This window comes from Channa argus, unplaced genomic scaffold (genome assembly GCF_033026475.1).
Source record: "Channa argus isolate prfri unplaced genomic scaffold, Channa argus male v1.0 Contig090, whole genome shotgun sequence".
Taxonomy (NCBI): domain Eukaryota; kingdom Metazoa; phylum Chordata; class Actinopteri; order Anabantiformes; family Channidae; genus Channa; species Channa argus.
In genome coordinates this window covers 545-21,858 of record NW_027125309.1, presented here as the reverse complement: position 1 = coordinate 21,858, position 21,314 = coordinate 545, and the positions used below count along the sequence as shown (strand labels likewise).

The window sequence follows — 21,314 nt, the reverse complement described above, 5'->3', positions numbered from 1 at the left end:
TTCCAATTTATTTAGTAGGCAAAAGATATCACAGATAAAGTTAAATCAAGTACTTGGGAAAATTAGCTGCTCCCTCAGTCACGAGGATGCGGCTTTGTGTGATGAAAACATCCAGTTGGAAGAAGTGAAAGAGGCAATCTTAGCCCTGAATACATCAAGGAGCCCAGGTTCGGACGGTCTCTCAGCTGAATTCTATCAGCATTTCAGTCACCTGCTGGCCCCTGTCCTCTGCAGACTTTTTTTGGCCATACAGGAGGAGGGCAGGTGCGCAGAGTCCTTCCTGAGGGGAGTGATCACTCTAGTGTATAAAAACAAAGGGGAAAAATCTGACCTAGCAAACTATAGACCAATTAGCCTGCTCAACACTGACTATAAGATCCTGACTAAGGTACTGGGTTTTAGGCTCAAAGGAGTGATCGGCTCGATAATTGGGCCTACCCAGACTTACAGTATTCCTGGGAGGGATATTGCTGACTGCATCCTGTCAACAAAGTTGTCTTTTGAAAACCTAATGATGACAGGGGGCATATACCTCAGTGTTGATTTGGAGAAGGCATTTGACAGGGTCAGTCATGAGTTTCTCTTTGGATGTCTGGGGGTTTTTGGGTTCGGCCCAATTTTTCGAGAATGGGTGAAGTTGTTGTACAGCCGGGCTACTAGTGTCGTGAAATGTAACGGCCTCTTAACAGATCCTTTCCCCCTAGAGAGATCAGTGAGGCAGGGATGTCCGCTGTCTGCTATGCTATATGCAATTGTAGCAGAGCCTCTTGCACAATCCATTATAACCGATCTGCTTATCAAGGGGATAACATCTCCCAAAGGTAATGAGTTTAAAATAGCTCAGTATGCGGATGATATAAGCATTATGGTTAAGGATGGTGAGAGTTTACAACAGGTGCTAAAGCACCTTGAAGCATATGAGCAGGCGGCGGGAGCCCGAGTTAATAGGGAGAAATCCAGCCTTATTTGTGGGCCCGGGTCTGCTCTAGGGGATGTGGGTCTGAATTTTAAAAGGGGTGAGACTGAGGTCAAGCTACTTGGGATATATATTTGTCCTCAGCCGCTGGTCAGCGTCCGCAAAACCTGGGAGGAGAGGCTCGCGTGGTGTAGGTCCAGGCTTGGGCTGTGGAAGATGAGAGGTCTTGGGCTGAAGGGAAGAGTGGTCATTATAAACTCCATAATAGTGCCGGGGCTGGTCTATGCCATGCAGGTCTGTCACCTGCCGGGCGATGTACTGTCCGGGCTGTGCAGCGCTATCAGCGGTTTCTTGTGGAAAGGCAAGGCCTTCACTATTGCTCACAAGACACTAGTTGGGCCATACGCAAAAGGGGGTTTGAATCTCTGTGATTTGAAAACCAAATTAGTATCTTTAAGACTGAAACTTTTTAAAAAATGGCTATATGATAAGACAGATTATATTTGGAAGGACTACTTGGACGCAGAGATAAGGAGGAGGGGTGCGTGTGGGGAGTATAATTTATGCAGCAGTGCGCTGGCACGGCCTGTGGCAGATGCGGACCCACTTTTCCAGGAGGCCGCTGAGGCGTGGGTTCAGGTCTTGCCACATCTAGAGTGCAAATTGATTTCGAAAGCAGATGTACTTAAGCAACCAATCTTTGGTAACCCGCGTTTCGGTGGCCGGGAGAGATTCCTGGTTAGCCGGGGTGCCTTAAATGGGGTGTTTCACCAAATTGGGGATGTTCTGGACCAGACAGGGGCCTTAAACCCTCTGGAAGTCCTTAAAAAAGTAAGAAGGACAGGTGTGAACATCAGATGGGCCAAGGTGTTACATTTCTGTACAGATATCTGTCGGAGAATGCCACTGGAATGGAGGGAGAAGTTGCAGGAAGCAGATGGTGAGCTGGTGGGGGATGGCAGAATTGATTTTTCACTCTCCTGTGATCTCAAAAATAGGGATTTCAAAGATTTACAGTCAAAATTTTGGTACAAGGTTCTAATTGACAAAATATTCAAACAGCCCACAGCAAACTCCTCATGGTCTCATGTGTTCCCCACCCGACCCACTTCTACAATCTGGACTAATATGCATGATAAATGGCTCCCCCCCTGCGATAGCCAATTCAAATTTCAGACTGCGTCACAGGAGAGTGCTTGTCTCTGTTGTCCTACACCAGATCAGTAAGCACACATATGTGAGAACATGTGCGGTCTGCGGGATGGAGGATGAGGATTTTAATCACTTGTTGTTGTGCTGAGCGGTCACACAAAAATTCAGGAATTGGGTAAAAAGTTTATTAAGAAATAAGTGTAAGGTGACTGGTTTGGAAGGTGAGGCATGGGATTGGGTGTGGTGTTTTGGGTTAGAGAAGGGACATACAAAAATAAATGTGGGGTTAGTGAATTTCTTGTTGAGTGTAGCTCGTCATGTTGTGTATATAGCCAGGAATTATGCATTGTATGAAGGGAAAAAGATGAAGAGGGTGTTGATTTTTCAAAATATGGTGTCACATTATTTGAGTATTCTGTTTTCGGTTGATAATGAGGGGTTTCTCATTAAATGGGGGGTAAAAAATGATTTATGTGTGTTAGATGGGGAGGGTAGATTGCACTTTGATTTTGGGTGAATTTTATTGACCTATTATTGTATGTGTATTTGTATGTATGTATGTGTGTGTATATATATATGTGTTTATGTATGTATATATATATGTATGTATATATATATGTATATGTATATGTGTGTGTATGTATATGTATATGTATATATATATATATATATATATGGGTATGTGTATGTGTATATGAATGTATATGTGTATAATGTATGTGTGTGTGTGTTTGTATATATGTTTGTATGTATAATATGTATATATATAGGTATGGATATATATAGAGAGGTATATGTGTGTAAAAGTATGGGTATTTATATATATGTGTATGTATATGTATATATATATATATGTATATATATATATATATATATATATATATATATATATGTGTGTGTGTGTGTGTGTGTGTGTGTGTATATATGTATATATGTATATGTATATATATGTATATGTATATATGTGTATATATATGTGTGTGTGTGTGTGTATATGTATGTGTGTGTATATATATATGTGTGTATATATATGTATAGATATATAGATATATATGGGTATATATAGATATATATAGATAGATAGATATATGACATGTTTACAATGTGTGGTTATGGTTATCCCCCTATATTTATAAATATATGTATTTACATTAGAGAAATAGATCTTGATTTAAGTTGTTTAATTTAGTTGAAAGGACTATGGATGTAATGTTTTGTTTACTTATCTCTGTATATACCTAATTTCTTTTTGTAAAGTGTATTTTTGATAATAAAAAGATAAAAAAAAAAAAATGATGAGCACTCTGGACTTTGAATGCAGTGATCCGAGTTCAAATCTCGGTGAAACCTACCGCTGGCTAGTTGTAGGTTTTTTTGCCCCAATGAGTGACTCAGTTACTCCACCAACTGGGAGACACACAGTGGCATTGTCTACGAGCTCATCATGTTGCAGAGACATAGAGTACTTTGTGCAATCAACACTCATGGCAAGTGTTTAAAGAACTAATACAGGGAGAGAGATGAGGCAAAGGTTGCACAATGGTTTACGATAGACACACTCTTAAGTAAATATCCTTGCGGATCTCATTCAGATAATGCTAAAAACACATTTTGGGCATGAAGTGCGATCCCAGACACAATCCCAAATTCCTAATTTATAACCCTTCCCACTCGTTTTCAAGTGCTTCCCTATTTTTGTGTTTCACCCCAAACAGAGTCATAAGGGCTAGTAGTTGAAATATCTCCTTGTGAAATGCAATAAGCCTTGAAACCCCTGTCAAGCATCAGAGTGTTCAGGACTGCTCAGTAAAACCACAGACTGTTAAAACTGTTGTCTGTGTAACACTGTTCACATTTCCAGTGCACACATTCTTCATTTGGCAGCATCTGGAGATTCCCTGGTGTATAGGTAAGCACTCTGGACTGTGAATCCAGCGATCTGAGTTCAAATCAACAAGAGGAGTTAATCATAATAACCTAATAAAAGTTAAGACTACTCCTCTTACAGAACAAAACCCCAAAACTATTAAATGTGGATTATTAAATATCAGATCTCTCTCTTCTAAATCTCTGTTAGTAAATGACTTATTAAGTGATCATCAATTCGATTTATTTTGTCTCACTGAAACTTGGTTGCAGCAGGAAGAATATGTCAGTTTAAATGAGTCAACACCCCCAAGTCATATTAATTATCATGTTCCTAGAAGCACAGGCCGAGGTGGAGGAGTTGCAGCAATCTTCCATTCTAGCTCATCAATAAACCCTAGACCTAAACATAGTTATAACTCATTTGAAAGCCTTACTCTTAGCCTTTCACACCCAAACTGGAAAACTCAAAAACCACTATTATTTGTTATCGTGTACCGTCCTCCAGTCCCTTATTCAGAGTTTTTGATTGAATTTTCTGATTTTCTATCTGATTTAGTGCTTAGTACAGATAAAGTCATTATAGTGGGTGACTTTAACATTCATGTAGATGCTGACAGTAACTGCCTGAGCACTGCGTTTAATTCATTATTAGATTCAATTGGTTTTTCCCAAAATGTAAATAAACCCACTTACTGTTTTAGTCACACGTTAGACCTTGTCCTTACGTATGGAATTTCCTCACAACTCTCTTCTGTCTTACCATTTTTTAATAACATTTGAATTTACAATAACAGACTATATAGCAGTTATAAAACTGAAAAATTCCACTATAGCAGATGCTTAAGTGAAAAAGCTGTCAACAAATTTAAAGAAATTATTTCTTCATCATTTGCTTCACCATATGTTAATACAATGGAAAGTAGTCTCCTTAATGTTACTCCTGCACAAGTAGATTATCTTGTTGACAATTCTGCAGCCTCACTACGTACAATACTCGATAGTGTTGCCCCTCTAAAAAAGAAGGCAGTAAACCAGCAGAGGCGATCTCCATGGTATAGTTCACAAACACGCAACTTAAAACAGGAAACATGAAAGTTAGAAAGGAAGTGGCGTTCCAGAAAGTTAGAAGAATCTCATTTAGCCTGGAAAAATAGTTTAAAAATGTACAAAAAAGCTCTCAGTGATGCCAGAACAGCATATTATTCATCATTAATAGAAGAAAACAAGAACAACCCCCGGTTTCTGTTCAGCACTGTAGCCAGGCTGACTAAGAGCCATAGTTCTGTTGAGCCTAGTTTTCCCTTAACTTTGAGCAGCAATGACTTCATGACCTTCTTTATGAATAAAATTGTAGCTATTAGAGAACGAATTCACCAGATCCTCCCCCCAAAAATTACAGATAGATCTTCATGTACAGCAGTGCTAGAGTCATCGATAAGGCCCCAATCCCTGTTAGACTGCTTTTTACCCATAGATCTCTCTGAGCTAACTTCAATTATTAACTCATCTAAACCAACAACCTGTCTGCTAGACCCTATTCCAACTAAGCTGCTCAAGGAAGTTTTGCCCTTAATAGATGCATTCATATTAGATATCATAAATCCATCTTTAGAAACAGGCTATGTACCACAGGCCTATAAGGTAGCTGTTATTAAACCATTACTTAAAAAACCCTGTCTTGACCCAGGTGTTTTAGCCAATTACAGACCAATATCTAATCTCCCCTTTATTTCTAAAATAATTGAAAAAGTAGTCGCAAAACAATTATGTGATCACCTTCATAGGAATAATTTGTATGAAGACTTTCAGTCAGGATTTAGAGTTCATCATAGTACAGAAACAGCACTGGTAAAAGTCACCAACGATCTTCTCATGGCCTCAGATACTGGACTCATCTCTATACTTGTTCTGTTAGATCTTAGTGCTGCATTTGATACCATTGATCATAACATTTTATTACAGAGACTGGAACATGAAATTGGAATTACAGGAACTGCACTAGGTTGGTTTAAATCTTATCTATCTGATAGATTTCAATTTGTTCATGTTAATGATGAATCCTCCATGCACACAAAGGTTAGCTATGGAGTTCCACAAGGCTCTGTGTTAGGACCAATACTTTTTACTTTATATGTGTCTCCTTTAGGCAACATTATTAGAAAACACTCCATAAATTTCCACTGTTATGCTGATGATACCCAGCTATATTTATCTATGGAACCAGATGAAAATAATCAGGTAATAAAGCTTCAAGCATGCCTACAAGACATAAAGGCCTGGATGTCCCACAATTTTTTACTTTTAAACTCAGACAAAACTGAAGTCATAGTATTTGGGCCCAAAAATCTCAGAGATATGATGTCCAACCATATTGTTACACTAGATGGCATAAGTCTGGCCTCCAGTACTACTGCAAGGAACCTTGGAGTTATGTTTGATCAGGATCTGTCCTTTAACTCACATATAAAACAAATCTCTAGAACAGCCTTCTTCCACCTACAGAACATTGCCAAAATTAGGAGCATCCTGTTTCAAAGTGATGCCGAAAAACTGGTCCATGCATTTGTTACCTCTAGGTTGGACTACTGTAATTCCCTACTTTCAGGATGCCCCAGTAACTCCCTAAAGAGCCTGCAATTAATCCAAAATGCTTCAGCAAGAGTGCTGACTGGAACTAGCAAGAGGGATCATATTTCACCTTCACTAGCTTCTCTCCATTGGCTTCCAATTAAATGTAGAATAGAATTTAAAACCCTGCTTCTTACATATAAAGCTCTGAATGGTCAGGCTCCATCATATATAGAAGACCTCATAGCACCACATCATCCCAGTAGACCACTTCGCTCTCAGAATGCAGGCCTACTTGTGGTTCCCAGAATTTCCAAAAGTAGAATGGGAGGTAGAGCCTTTAGCTATCAAGCTCCTCTCTTGTGGAACCAGCTCCCAGTTCACATTGGGGAAACAGACACCCTCTCTACTTTTAAGTCTATGCTTAAAACCTTCCTTTTTAATAAAGCATATAGTTAGTTATAGTTATGCTGCCATAGGCTTAGACTGCTGGGGGACCCACCCCCCAATGCACTGAGCTCCTTTCCTCCTCTTGACCTCTCTCCTCTCCTCTCATCCCGCAATTGTCACCACTGTATGTCATTAACTCTGTGTGTTCTCTCCCGTAGTTGTCTTTGTCCTCCTCTGTCCCCTTCTCTCTGTCCCTTTCTGCAGGTGTCCCCCGGCTTTGAAGCTGTGTGTCTTCCAGCGTGAAGCTACTGGTCCTACCAATCTGCCCGATGTTTTGTTAATGCTTTTTGTTGCTCTGTTCTTTTCTCTCTCCCCTTTCCACTCACCCCAACCGGTCGAGGCAGATGGCCGTCCACCCTGAGCCTGGTTCTGCTGGAGGTTTCTTCCGTTAAAGGGAGTTTTTCCTCTCCACTGTTGCCTATGGCTTGCTCCAGGGGGAATTGTTGGGTTCTCTTTATATATCTTTATAATCTTGACTTTATTCTGTAAAGTGCCCTGAGATGACTTTGTTGTGAATTGGCGCTATATAAATAAAGTTGAATTGAATTGAATTGAATTGAATTGAAATCACGGTGGGACCTGTTATAGTGTAGAACGAATAAAACCAGCTTGTCCTTTGAGCTGTGTTGCTGGTCTCAGGATTTAATGTGCAATAAATGCAGGCAACTTTGGCAACAGTTCTTTCTGTTGTGCTCCATTCAATGACTCTAGTACTCTATCAAATGACGGGGTTCAATTAATGTAATGCAATAATTGGATACTGGTTACTCTAAGAACTCTTTTTCTGGAGTTTGCTGAAAAAATGAATGCATACGTTAAAGCTCCATGAATTGATGTCTTCCCAGCAAAGGGCAGAAGAACACCAATACCAGCTGACAGATGTGTAGTGGCTTAATCAACAAGCTCTTTTTTGCCTGAGACATCCCATACTTCACGCATCAATCACTGATGGCCAGGGTAGCAATGAACTGATAAAGAGATAGGCTTATGACGAGTTTGCACATTTGATTCACAATAATTACGCATAATCTAAACGCTGTCTTTTCGGATTTCTTTGGAGTACCAAACAACCCCCCCCTTTCTGTTGTCAGGATGGCCGAGCGGTCTAAGGAGCTGCGTTCAAGTCGAAGTCTCTCCTGGAGGCGTGGGTTCGAATCCCACTCCTGACAAATGTTGGATTTTATGGACAACAGCTGACACTTGGAAAAGACATTCTCCCACATTAGTCAAAGGTGGGGAACCACCTATTCTCCAATGCTGCTTACCTGGATGAATTCATAGACTTTGATGTTATACAAGTTACAGTTCATCTGGATAGATGCAATGAACATCACACACAGAGATAAGAGTGACACAGTGCTTAGATGTACCCAAACTTCCTTGTATTGACAATTTTATAGTTTGCTACATGATCACCCAATCTCCAAGTTGTCAATATGCACGCAATAATGAAATGAATCAAATCGTCTGGAAGAAACTGTTCAACAAAAGTAGCCTAACAATGTGAAATGGTTCCATGGTGTAATGGTGAGCACTCTGGACTTTGAGTCCAGTGATACGAGTTCAAATCTCAGTGGAACCTACCGCTGGCTAGTTGTAGGTTTTTTTGCCCCAATGAGTGACTCAGTTACTCCACCAACTGGGACACACAGAGTGGCATTGTCAACGAGCTCATCTTGTTCCAGAGACATAGAGTACTTTGTGCAATCAACACTCATGGCAAGCGTTTAAAGAACTAATACAGGGAGAGAGATGAGGCAAAGGTTGCACAATGGTTTACGATAGACACACTCTTAAGTAAATATCCTTGCGGATCTCATTCAGATAATGCTAAAAACACATTTTGGGCATGAAGTGCGATCCCAGACACAATCCCAAATTCCTAATTTATAACCCTTCCCACTCGTTTTCAAGTGCTTCCCTATTTTGTGTTTCACCCCAAACAGAGTCATAAGGGCTAGTAGTTGAAATATCTCCCTGTGAAATGCAATAAGCCTTGAAACCCCAGTCAAGCATCAGAGTGTTCAGGACTGCTCAGTAAAACCACAGACTGTTACAACTGTTGTCTGTGTAACACTGTTCACATTTCCAGTGCGCATATTCTTCATTTGGCAGCATCTGGAGATTCCCTGGTGTATAGGTAAGCACTCTGGACTGTGAATCCAGCGATCTGAGTTCAAATCACGGTGGAACCTACCGCTGGCTAGTTGTAGGTTTTTTTGCCCCAATGAGTGACTTAGTTACTCCACCAACTGGGAGACACACAGTGGCATTGTCAACGAGCTCATCTTGTTCCAGAGACATAGAGTACTTTGTGCAATCAACACTCATGGCAAGTGTTTAAAGAATTAATACAGGGAGAGAGATGAGGCAAAGGTTGCACAATGGTTTACGATAGACACACTCTTAAGTAAATATCCTTGCGGATCTCATTCAGATAATGCTAAAAACACATTTTGGGCATGAAGTGCAATCCCAGACACAATCCCAAATTCCTAATTTATAACCCTACCCCTCGTTTTCAAGTGCTTCCCTATTTTTGTGTTTCACCCCAAACAGAGTCATAAGGTCTAGTAGTTGAAATATCTCCCTGTGAAATGCAATAAGCCTTGAAACCCCTGTCAAGCATCAGACTGTTCAGGACTGCTTAGTAAAACCACAGACTGTTAAAACTGTTGTCTGTGTAACACTGATCACATTTCCAGTGCGCATATTCTTCATTTGGCAGCATCTGGAGATTCCCTGGTGTATAGGTAAGCACTCTGGACTGTGAATCCAGCGATCTGAGTTCAAATTACGGTGGGACCTGTTATAGTGTAGGACGAATAAAACCAGCTCGTCCTTTGAGCTGTGTTGCTGGTCTCAGGATTTAATGTGCAATAAATGCAGGCAACTTTGGCAACAGTTCTTTCTGTTGTGCTCCATTCAATGACTCTAGTACTCTATCAAATTAAGGGGTTCAATTAATGTAATGCAATAATTGGATACTGGTTACTCTAAGAACTCTTTTTCTGGAGTTTGCTGAAAAAATGAATGCATATGTTAAAGCTCTATGAATTGATGTCTTCCCAGCAAAGGGCAAAAGAACACCAATACCAGCTGATAGATGTGTAGTGGCTTAATCAACAGGCTCTTTTTTGCCTGAGACATCCCATACTTCACGCATCAATCACCGATGGCCAGGGTAGCAATGAACTGATAAAGAGATAGGCTGATGACGAGTTTGCACATTTGATTCACAATAATTACGCATAATCTAAACGCTGTCTTTTCGGATTTCTTTGGAGTACCAAAGAAGCCCCCTTCTGTTGTCAGGATGGCCGAGTGGTCTAAGGCGCTGCATTCAGGTCACAGTCTCTCCTGGAGGCGTGGGTTTGAATCTCACTTCTGACAAATGTTTGATTTTAGGGACAACAGCTGACACTTGGAAAACACATTCTCCCACATTAGTCAAAGGTGGGGAACCACCTATTCTCCAATGCTGCTTACCTGGATGAATTCATAGAATTTGATGTTATACAAGTTACAGTTCATCTGGATAGATGCAATGAACATCACACACAGAGATAAGAGTGACACAGTGCTTAGATGTACCCAAACTTCCTTGTATTGACAATTTTATAGTTTGCTACATGATCACCCAATCTCCAAGTTGTCAATATGCACACAATAATGAAATGAATCAAATCGTCTGGAAGAAACTGCTCAACAAAAGTAGCCTAACAATGTGAAATGGTTCAATGGTGTAATGGTGAGCACTCTGGACTTTGAATCCAGTGATCTGAGTTCAAATCTCGGTGGAACCTACCGCTGGCTAGTTGTAGGTTTTTTTGCCCCAATGAGTGACTCAGTTACTCCACCAACTGGGAGACACACAGTGGCATTGTCAACGAGCTCATCTTGTTCCAGAGACATAGAGTACTTTGTGCAATCAACACTCATGGCAAGTGTTAAAAGAACTAATACAGGGAGAGAGATGAGGCAAAGGTTGCACAATGGTTTACGATAGACACACTCTTAAGTAAATATCCTTGCGGATCTCATTCAGATAATGCTAAAAACACATTTTGGGCATGAAGTGCGATCCCAGACACAATCCCAAATTCCTAATTTATAACCCTACCCCTCGTTTTCAAGTGCTTCCCTATTTTTGTGTTTCACACCAAACAGATTCATAAGGTCTAGTATTTGAAATATCTCCCTGTGAAATGCAATAAGCCTTGAAACCCCAGTCAAGCCTCTGAGTGTTCAGGACTGCTCAGTAAAACCACAGACTGTTAAAACTGTTGTCTGTGTAACACTGTTCACATTTCCAGTGCACACATTCTTCATTTGGCAGCATCTGGAGATTCCCTGGTGTATAGGTAAGCACTCTGGACTGTGAATCCAGCGATCTGAGTTCAAATCACGGTGGGACCTGTTATAGTGTAGAACGAATAAAACCAGCTTGTCCTTTGAGCTGTGTTGCTGGTCTCAGGATTTAATGTGCAATAAATGCAGGCAACTTTGGCAACAGTTCTTTCTGTTGTGCTCCATTCAATGACTCTAGTACTCTACCAAACGACGTGGTTCAATTAATGGAATGCAATAATTGGATACTGGTTACTCTAAGAACTCTTTTTCTGGAGTTTGCTGAAAAAATGAATGCATATGTTAAAGCTCCATGAATTGATGTCTTCCCAGCAAAGGGCAGAAGAACACCAATACCAGCTGACAGATGTGTAGTGGCTTAATCAACAAGCTCTTTTTTCCCTGAGACATCCCATACTTCACTCATCAATCACTGATGGCCAGGGTAGCAATGAACTGATAAAGAGATAGGCTGATGACGAGTTTGCACATTTGATTCACAATAATTACGCATAATCTAAACGCTGTCTTTTCGGATTTCTTTGGAGTACCAAACAACCCCACCTTCTGTTGTCACGAGCGGTCTAAGGCGCTGCGTTCAGGTCGCAGTCTCTCCTGGAGGCGTGGGTTCGAATCCCACTTCTGACAAATGTTGGATTTTAGGGACAACAGCTGACACTTGCAAAACACATTCTCTCACATTAGTCAAAGGTGGGGAGCCACCTATTCTCCAATGCTGCTTACCTGGATGAATTCATAGACTTTGATGTTATACAAGTTACAGTTCATCTGGATAGATGCAATGAACATCACACACAGAGATAAGAGTGAGACAATGCTTAGATTTACCCAAACTTCCTTGTATTGGCAATTTTATACTTTGCTACATGATCACCCAATCTCCAAGTTGTCAATAATGAAATTAATCAAATCGTCTGGAAGAAACTGTTCAACAAAAGAAGCCTAACAAAGTGAAATGGTTCCATGGTGTAATGGTGAGCACTCTGGACTTTGAAGCCAGTGATCCGAGGTCAAATCTCGGTGGAACCTACCGCTGGCTAGTTGTAGGTTTTTTTGCCCCAATGAGTGACTCAGTTACTCCACCAACTGGGAGACACACAGTGGCATTGTCAACTAGCTCATCTTGTTCCAAAGACATAGAGTACTTTGTGCAATCAACACTCATGGCAAGTGTTTAAAGAACTAATACAGGGAGAGAGATGAGGCAAAGGTTGCACAATGGTTTACGATAGACACACTCTTAAGTAAATATCCTTGCGGATCTCATTCAGATAATGCTAAAAACACATTTTGGGCATGAAGTGCGATCCCAGACACAATCCCAAATTCCTAATTTATAACCCTACCCCTCGTTTTCAAGTGCTTCCCTATTTTTGTGTTTCACCCCAAACAGAGTCATAAGGTCTAGTAGTGTAAATATCTCCCTGTGAAATGCAATAAGCCTTTAAACCCCTGTCAAGCATCTGAGTGTTCAGGACTGTTCAGTAAAACCACAGACTGTTAAAACTGTTGTCTGTGTAACAATGTTCACATTTCCAGTGCACACATTCTTCATTTGGCAGCATCTGGAGATTCCCTGGTGTATAGGTAAGCACTCTGGACTGTGAATCCAGCGATCTGAGTTCAAACCACGGTGGGACCTGTTATAGTGTAGAACGAATAAAACCAGCTCGTCCTTTGAGCTGTGTTGCTGGTCTCAGGATTTAATGTACAATAAATGCAGGCAACTTTGGCAACAGTTCTTTCTGTTGTGCTCCATTCAATGACTCTAGTACTCTACCAAATGACGTGGTTCAATTAATGTAATGCAATAATTGGATACTGGTTACTCTAAGAACTCTTTTTCTGGAGTTTGCTGAAAAAATGAATGCATATGTTAAAGCTCCATGAATTGATGTCTTCCCAGCAAAGGGCAGAAGAACACCAATACCAGCTGACAGATGTGTAGTGGCTTAATCAACAAGCTCTTTTTTGCCTGAGACATCCCATACTTCACGCATCAATCACTGATGGCCAGGGTAGCAATAAACTGATAAAGAGATAGGCTGATGACGAGTTTGCACATTTGATTCACAATAATTACGCATAATCTAAACGCTGTCTTTTCATATTTCTTTGGAGTACCAAACAACCCCCCCTTCTGTTGTCAGGATGGCCGAGCGGTCTAAGGCGCTGCGTTCAGGTCGCAGTCTCTCCTGGAGGCGTGGGTTCGAATCCCACTTCTGACAAATGTTGGATTTTAGGGACAACAGCTGACACTTGGAAAACAGATTCTCCCACATTAGTCAAAGGTGGGGAACCACCTATTCTCCAATGCTGCTTACCTGGATGAATTCATAGACTTTGATGTTATACAAGTTACAGTTCATCTGGATAGATGCAATGAACATCACACACAGAGATAAGAGTGACACAGTGCTTAGATGTACCCAATCTTTGGAAAGGTTCCATGGTGTAATGGTGAGCACTCTGGACTCTGAATCCAGCGATCCGAGTTCAAATCTCGGTGGGACCTACTGTTGGCAGGTTGTAGCTTTCATCGATCCAATGAATGACTCGGTTACTCCACCAACTGGGAGACTCACAGTGGCATTGTCATGGAGCTCATCTTGTTCCAGAAACAGAATACTATGTGCACTAAACACTCATGACAATTCCAAAAAAAAAAACTGATACCAGCACAGAAATGACGCCAAGCCTACATGATGGTTTAAAATAATAATCCTTGCTGATCTCTGTCACATAATGCTAAAAACACATTTTGGGCATGAAGTGCGATCTCACACACAATCCCCAATTCCTCATCTTCTGTTGTCAGAATGGCCGCGCGGTCTAAGGCGCTGCGTTCAGGTCGCAGTCTCTCCTGGAGGCGTGGGTTTGAATCCCACTTCTGACAAATGTTGGTTTTTATGGACAACAGCTGACACTTGGAAAACACATTCTCCCACATTAGTCATAGGTGGGGAACCACCTATTCTCCAATGCTGCTTACCTGGATGAATTCATAGACTTTGATGTTATACAAGTTACAGTTCATCTGGATAGATGCAATGAACATCACACACAGAGATAAGAGTGACACAGTGCTTAGATGTACCCAAAAAAAAAAAAAAGAGGCTCTTTCTGGCATCAGCACCTGTTTGCTGTTTTTGGTTCCCAAACCTGGTTGCAGACAGAGGTGTGGTTTCTCTCTAGAGCGAGCAGTGACGACCCGCGCATGAGCCTGTTTTGGCGGGCTTTTTCAGTTTGCTTGTGTTTTTTGTCGTAATTTAACTAAATAGTATAGAGATTTCGATTTCGTTTATGTTACTAATCCCCCCGGCGGATTTGCTCCGTTCGGGGGCGCTTTCATTTTGCCTTTTTCTTTTTTATTTTATTTTGGTTTTGTTTTTTTGCCGAGTGTTACTCGATTCGCCAAGCTACGTAAAATGGAGAATGGCGGTGAGAAAATTGTGGCTCCTACCATGAGATGTCGGGGAGAAACGGCAATGCCAGCCGAAATAGAGAACGGAGCGGGAGGAAGCAAACGCCAGGCCGTGGAGCAGGGAGAGAAGAGAAATGGCGGGCAAGTTCCGGGCTTGTCAATGCAGAGGATTACTTCAGCAAAGAGGACGGGGAAAGGAGTGGATTTGGTCGGAGAGCAGCGGCAGAATAGGTTGGAGATTGATGGCATTTGTGTGGATGGAAAACATCAGGAGGATCGGGCGAGGATGCAGACGGAGATGAGCGGAAGACGGGAGACAATGAGAGAAAAAAGGTACGAAAAAGATTTGACTGTATTGGCAGAGGTGGTTGGTGAAGAGAAGGTGAAAACGATGGAACTGTTACGAGCAATACGTGATGTGTGTGGAGGCATAGTTGCGCTGCGTGAGACCGGATCGAATAAATATGAGGTGACGGTAAAAAGTGAAGCTGGAAAGAAAAGGCTACTGGATGGATTTAAAGTTGGTAAAGCGGTGGTAATGGTAAAGACATTAGCAATTGATGAACTGGTGGTGTCTTTTTTGAATTTGCCGGCGTATATAACGGACGAGGAAATTATGGAAAAACTAGACGTGTGGGGAGTGAGAGCAATCTCGCCTATTAAAAGGAGGATGTGGCCCGGGACTGATGTGGCGGACGGTACAAGATATATGAAGGTAAAGTTTAATGAAACTGTGCAGTCACTGCCCTACTCAGCGAAATTCATGACAGCTAATGGTCCGGAGTATTTTAGAGTAATTCACAATAATCAAGTGAAAGTTTGTCGGATGTGCTTACAGCCGGGACACATCGTGAGGGACTGTCCGGATTTCACCTGTTTTAAATGTAATAAACAGGGACATTATGCACGTGAGTGTGATGCCAGGATGCGCAGATGTATGGAATGTCATAGCTCCACAGAGGAATGTCAACGTAAAAATATAGATGAAGGGAATGGGGAGGGTAGCAGGGAATCCATCTCCGAGGATGACAGGAGTGAGGTTAGACCTGTAGAGGAGCCAGAGCTGAATATGGGCAGCGAGAGTGAACAGGAGGATGAGGTGGTGTTGGAGACGCAGGGCGGTGACCTGCCTGTGCGGGAGGAACATGGGAGGGAAAGAGAGGATGTGTTGGGATCTAGTATGGATCAAGTGCTGGCAGAGTGGAGCGGGGATAGGGCGGGTCACCCTGAAGGGGGTTGGCTGAGCCCATCTTGGCTCGCTTCACAGAAGGTCCCCTCTCATAATGGAATACCACCCGCCCCTAGAGAGGAAGACTCGGATGCTGCCCTGCTGGCTCCCCAGGCTGACAGTATAGAGTCAGATTCGGAGATGGATGTTCAGCAGATAAAGCAGGTTAGAAAACGTCCACAGCAAGAGAAATCAGGGAGGAGTGAGGGAGGGAATAGAGGCAAAGGGAAAAAACAGCTTAGGAAATGACCTTTTTAATCGGTGTTTACTTGATAATGCTGCTTTAATCGCAAAATTTAAACGGGTTAACAAATATTGGGAAAATAGAGCAACTCTGTGGAGAAATGGCATGCGACATCTTGTGTGTCCAGGAATGTAGGTGGTCCATGGACAAAATAGACACTATAAAATCTTTTTGGAGAGGGGAGCTCTTTTACTCCCTCTCCTCTGACAAAACTGCTGGAGTGGCAATTTTTGTAAAGCCGGGTGTGTGTGAGAGTATTGTGGAGATTTTTAAGGATGGACAGGGTAGACTAATTGTTATTGATATAATACATTATAATAAAAAATATAGAATTCTGAATTTGTACGGTCCGAACAGTGAACCTGAAAGGAGAGGTTTCTTTGAGCGCTGCAAAAGGTGGACAGATGATCGCTCGGTAGTGATAGGAGATTGGAATGTTGCTCTGACTAAGGCGGACGTAGGAGTTAATAATAAATTTAAACAAGACATTAGTAGATCGGCTGTTTTTGTATGGATGGATGAGTGTGATTTGATAGATGCGTGGAGAGTGCTGAACCACGGCACCCGGGCGTATTCGCGCAGGCAAGTGGTATTGGGCAGGCTAAAGCAATCCAGGATTGACCTGTGTTTGTTGGCGTCGAGTTTGGTGCAAGAATTAAATGAGTGTAAATATTGTTTTTGTTCCTGGAGTGATCATGCCTGTTTAAAGGTGACTCTAGGGGAGGGTGGTATGCAAAGGAATGGGGGCCTGTGGTGTTTTAACACTTCCCTCCTTGAAGATCAAGTTTTTAAAGATAAAATGAAGTCTTTTCTCTCTGCTCTATGTGATGAGAGTGATTATGTCGTGGATATCATTGAGTGGTGGGAGCGCACCAAATTTAAAATTAAAAAGCGTTGTATCGCTCTGAGCAGAGAGAAGAGGCTGAGGGAAAAGACAGAGGAGGCTAAGCTGAGACATCATCTAAAAGAGGAGCTTGAGCTTATTGAGGCTGAGTGTGACCGTCCCTTGGATGTCTATCTTGGATTGAGGGAGCAGCTGAGACGGTTAGATGAGAGAAAATGCAGAGGCGCAATGATCCGCAGTAAAGCACAACACATGTTGAAAGGGGAGCGCTGTACTGCTTTTTTTCTAGGTTTGGAAAAAAGGAAACAGGCAAAAACATACATACCAGAAATAAAAGACCTTGATGGAAACACACATACTGATATAGTGGATATTTTACAAGCAATACAAGACTACTACGCTAATTTGTTTAGCAAACAACATATTAAAAAAGCACAAATGGACACAGTATTAGGAAAAATTGGCTGCTCCCTCAGTCACGAGGATGCGGCTCTGTGTGATGGTGACATTCAGATTGAAGAAGTGAGAGCAGCGATTGGAAACCTTAATACATCTAAAAGCCCGGGTGTGGATGGTCTCTCAGCTGAGTTTTACCAACATTTCAGCAACATACTGGCCCCCGTCCTCTGCAGGCTATACTCTGCCATGCAGGAGGAGAACAGGTGCGCGGAGTCTTTTTTAAGGGGTGTGATCACTCTAGTTTATAAAAACAAAGGCGCCAGAGATGACCTGGCAAATTATAGGCCAATTAGTCTGCTCAATACTGACTATAAGATCCTCGCTAAGGTGCTAGGGTTCAGGCTTAAGGGAGTGATTGGCTCGATAGTTGGGCCTACCCAGACTTACAGCATTCCGGGGAGGGATATCGCTGACTGCATTTTGTCAACAAAATTCTCATTGGAGAATTTAATGGCTACAGGAGGTATATACCTTAATGTAGATCTAAGAGAAGGCATTTGACAGAGTGAGTCACGATTTTCTCTTCGAGTGTCTGGGGGTTTTTGGGTTCGGCCCAACTTTTCGAGGGTGGATGAAGTTACTGTACAGCCGAGCTACTAGTGTCGTGAAGTGCAATGGCTTCGTGACAGATCCCGTCCCCTTAGAAAGATCAGTGAGACAGGGGTGCCCCCTATCAGCTATGCTCTATGCAATAGTGGCAGAACCTCTAGCACAGTCAATTATATCTGACTCTCAAATAATTGGGATCACGTCGCCCAGAGGAACTGATTTCAAAATAGCACAATATGCGGATGATATTAACATCATGGTCAGGGATGGGGATAGTTTGCGAAGGGTTTTGCAACATCTAGATGCATATGAGCAAGCTGCGGGAGCACGGGTAAATAAGGACAAATCGAGTTTGATCCTGGGGCCTGGTACTGTTCTTGGGGAGGAAGGCCAGCATTTTAAAAGGGGCGGGCCTGAGGTTAAAGTACTTGGTGTATATTTGGGCTCACAACCAGAAGACAGCAGTCGTAGATCCTGGGAAGAGCAGGTTGCGGGGTGTAGATCAAGGCTCGCACTGTGGAGAATGAGGGGATTAGGTTTAAAAGGGAAAATCACTGTAATAAATGCAGTAATTGTGCCGAGACTTGTCTACACCATGCAGGTTTGTCACCTGCCGAGTGATGTACTGGTACGCCTGAGCAGCGCTATTGAGGATTTTCTATGGAAGGGGAGAGCAATGAAAATTGCACATAAGACACTGGTCGGGCCGTACAAAAAGGGGGGACTCAAACTGTGTAATTTAAAAGCAAAATTGAAGTCATTAAGAATAAAACTGTTTAAGAAAATGCTGAGCCAGAAAACTAAAAACATATGGGAGGATTATTTGTATGATGATGTACTGAAAAGAGGTATGTGCGGCTTTTACAATCTATGTAGCGTCACACTCGGCCGGCCTATTGTGGGAACATGTCCACTCTTCCAGGAGGCGGCTGAGGCATGGGTGGAAATCCTGCCCCAGTTGGAGTGTGTAATTACATCAAAACAAAGTGTGTTAAACCAGCCCATCTTTGGGAACCCCTGCCTCAGCGGCCGAGAGGGATGTAAGGCCGGTCGGGGCATCTTGACTGAGGCGCTACATCAGATTAAAGATGTTTTAGACCAGACAGGGGCTCCTAGCCCTCTTGCGGTATTTAGTAAAATTAGGATGAAAGGGTTTAATATAAAAAAGGCTAGAGTTGTGCGATTTTGTGATGATTTATTAGAGCGAATGCCGCAAGAGTGGAAAGAGTGGTTGTCGGAAGTGGATGAGGATCGGGTGGAGGACGACGAGCTGGATTTTGCTCTGACCTGTGACGTCAAAAACAGAAAACTGCAAGATTTACAATCAAAATTTTGGTATAGGGTTTTAATTAACAAAATATTCCAAGAACCTACAGCAAACACTGCATGGTCTCATCTCTTTCTTACCCGTCCCATCTCTGAAATTTGGTCAAATATACACAGTAAGTGGCTTCCCCCTGCAATAGCAAACTCAAACTTCCTGCTGCGTCACAGAAGGGTGCTGGTTTCTGTCGTCCTTCACCAGATAAGTAAAAGCACGTATGCGAGAACCTGTCCGGTCTGTAGGGTGGAAGATGAAGATTTTAACCACTTTATGCTATACTGTACAGTCACACGGGATTTCAGGGACTGGGTTAAAACGTTGTTAATCAATAAGTGTAAACTGCCTAAGTTAGAAGGGGAAGCATGGGACTGGGTGTGGTGCTTTGGGAAACAAAAAGGTGATAAAAGATGTAATGTTGGTTTAATCAATTTTTTATTGAGTGTAGCACGTCATGTGTTGTATGTTGGTAGAAATTATGCTTTGTATGGGGGGAAAAGGACAAACAGGTTGGGTTTTTTTCAAAATATGGTGACACATTACATGAGAATTCTGTTTTCAGTGGATGAGGATGAGTTTATAGCTAGGTGGGGGGCAAGGAATGATTTATGTGAGCTGGATGTGGAGGGTAGATTGCACTTCGATTTTGGGTGAATTTATTTAACCTTGTAGTATATGGGCGTATATATTTAAGAATGTATGTGTGTATGTAGGTGTATGTATATATGTATATATATGTGTGTATGTATATATATGTATGTATACATGTATATATGTGCATACAAATATGTGGAAAAAAGGGGAAGAGGTTTGCTTTGCTTTAATTTGTTTGATTTACTGTTAAAAAGACGAATGAATTTACTCTTTTTCTTTATGTTTCTCTGTATATAGTTAATTTTTATTTTGTAAAGTGTATTTTTGATAATAAAAAGATAAAAAAAAAAAAAAAAAAAAAAAGTCGCAGTCTCTCCTGGAGGCGTGGGTTCGAATCCCACTTCTGACAAATGTTGGATTTTAGGGACAACAGCTGACACTTGGAAAACACATTCTCCCACATTAGTCAAAGGTGGGGAACCACCTATTCTCCAATGCTGCTTACCTGGATGAATTCATAGACTTTGATGTTATACAAGTTACAGTTCATCTGGATAGATGCAATGAACATCACACACAGAGATAAGAGTGACACAGTGCTTAGATGTACCCAATCTTCCTTGTATTGACAATTTTATAGTTTGCTACATGATCACCCAATCTCCAAGTTGTCAATATGCACACAATACTGAAATGAATCAAATCGTCTGGAAGAAACTGCTCAACAAAAGTAGCCTAACAATGAGAAATGGTTCCATGGTGTAATGGTGAGCACTCTGGACTTTGAATCCAGTGATCCGAGTTCAAATCTCGGTGGAACCTACCGCTGGCTAGTTGTAGGTTTTTTTGCCCCAATGAGTGACTCAGTTACTCCACCAACTGGGAGACACACAGTGGCATTGTCAACGAGCTCATCTTGTTCCAGAGACATAGAGTACTTTGTGCAATCAACACTCATGGCAAGTGTTTAAAGAACTAATACAGGGAGAGAGATGAGGCAAAGGTTGCACAATGGTTTACGATAGACACACTCTTAAGTAAATATCCTTGCGGATCTCATTCAGATAATGCTAAAAACACATTTTGGGCATGAAGTGCGATCCCAGACACAATCCCAAATTCCTAATTTATAACCCTTCCCACTCGTTTTCAAGTGCTTCCCTATTTTTGTGTTTCACCCCAAACAGAGTCATAAGGGCTAGTAGTTGAAATATCTCCCTGTGAAATGCAATAAGCCTTGAAACCCCAGTCAAGCATCAGAGTGTTCAGGACTGCTCAGTAAAACCACAGACTGTTACAACTGTTGTCTGTGTAACACTGTTCAC

The 21,314-nt window shown here is 41.8% G+C and overlaps 4 non-coding genes across 4 annotated transcripts; all 4 read left to right on the top strand.

Moving 5' to 3' along the window:
• The first annotated feature begins 10,689 nt into the window (after positions 1-10,689).
• Positions 10,690-10,761, top strand: trnaq-uug (transfer RNA glutamine (anticodon UUG)). Its single transcript has one exon. It is a non-coding gene; the product is annotated as a tRNA-Gln (tRNA).
• Positions 10,762-13,471: 2,710 nt separating this feature from the next.
• trnal-cag (transfer RNA leucine (anticodon CAG)) lies at positions 13,472-13,554 on the top strand. Its single transcript has one exon. It is a non-coding gene; the product is annotated as a tRNA-Leu (tRNA).
• Positions 13,555-13,769: 215 nt separating this feature from the next.
• trnaq-cug (transfer RNA glutamine (anticodon CUG)) lies at positions 13,770-13,841 on the top strand. The gene has a single exon. It is a non-coding gene; the product is annotated as a tRNA-Gln (tRNA).
• A 6,898-nt stretch (positions 13,842-20,739) lies between these two features.
• trnaq-uug (transfer RNA glutamine (anticodon UUG)) lies at positions 20,740-20,811 on the top strand. Its single transcript has one exon. It is a non-coding gene; the product is annotated as a tRNA-Gln (tRNA).
• The last annotated feature ends 503 nt before the right edge of the window (positions 20,812-21,314 follow it).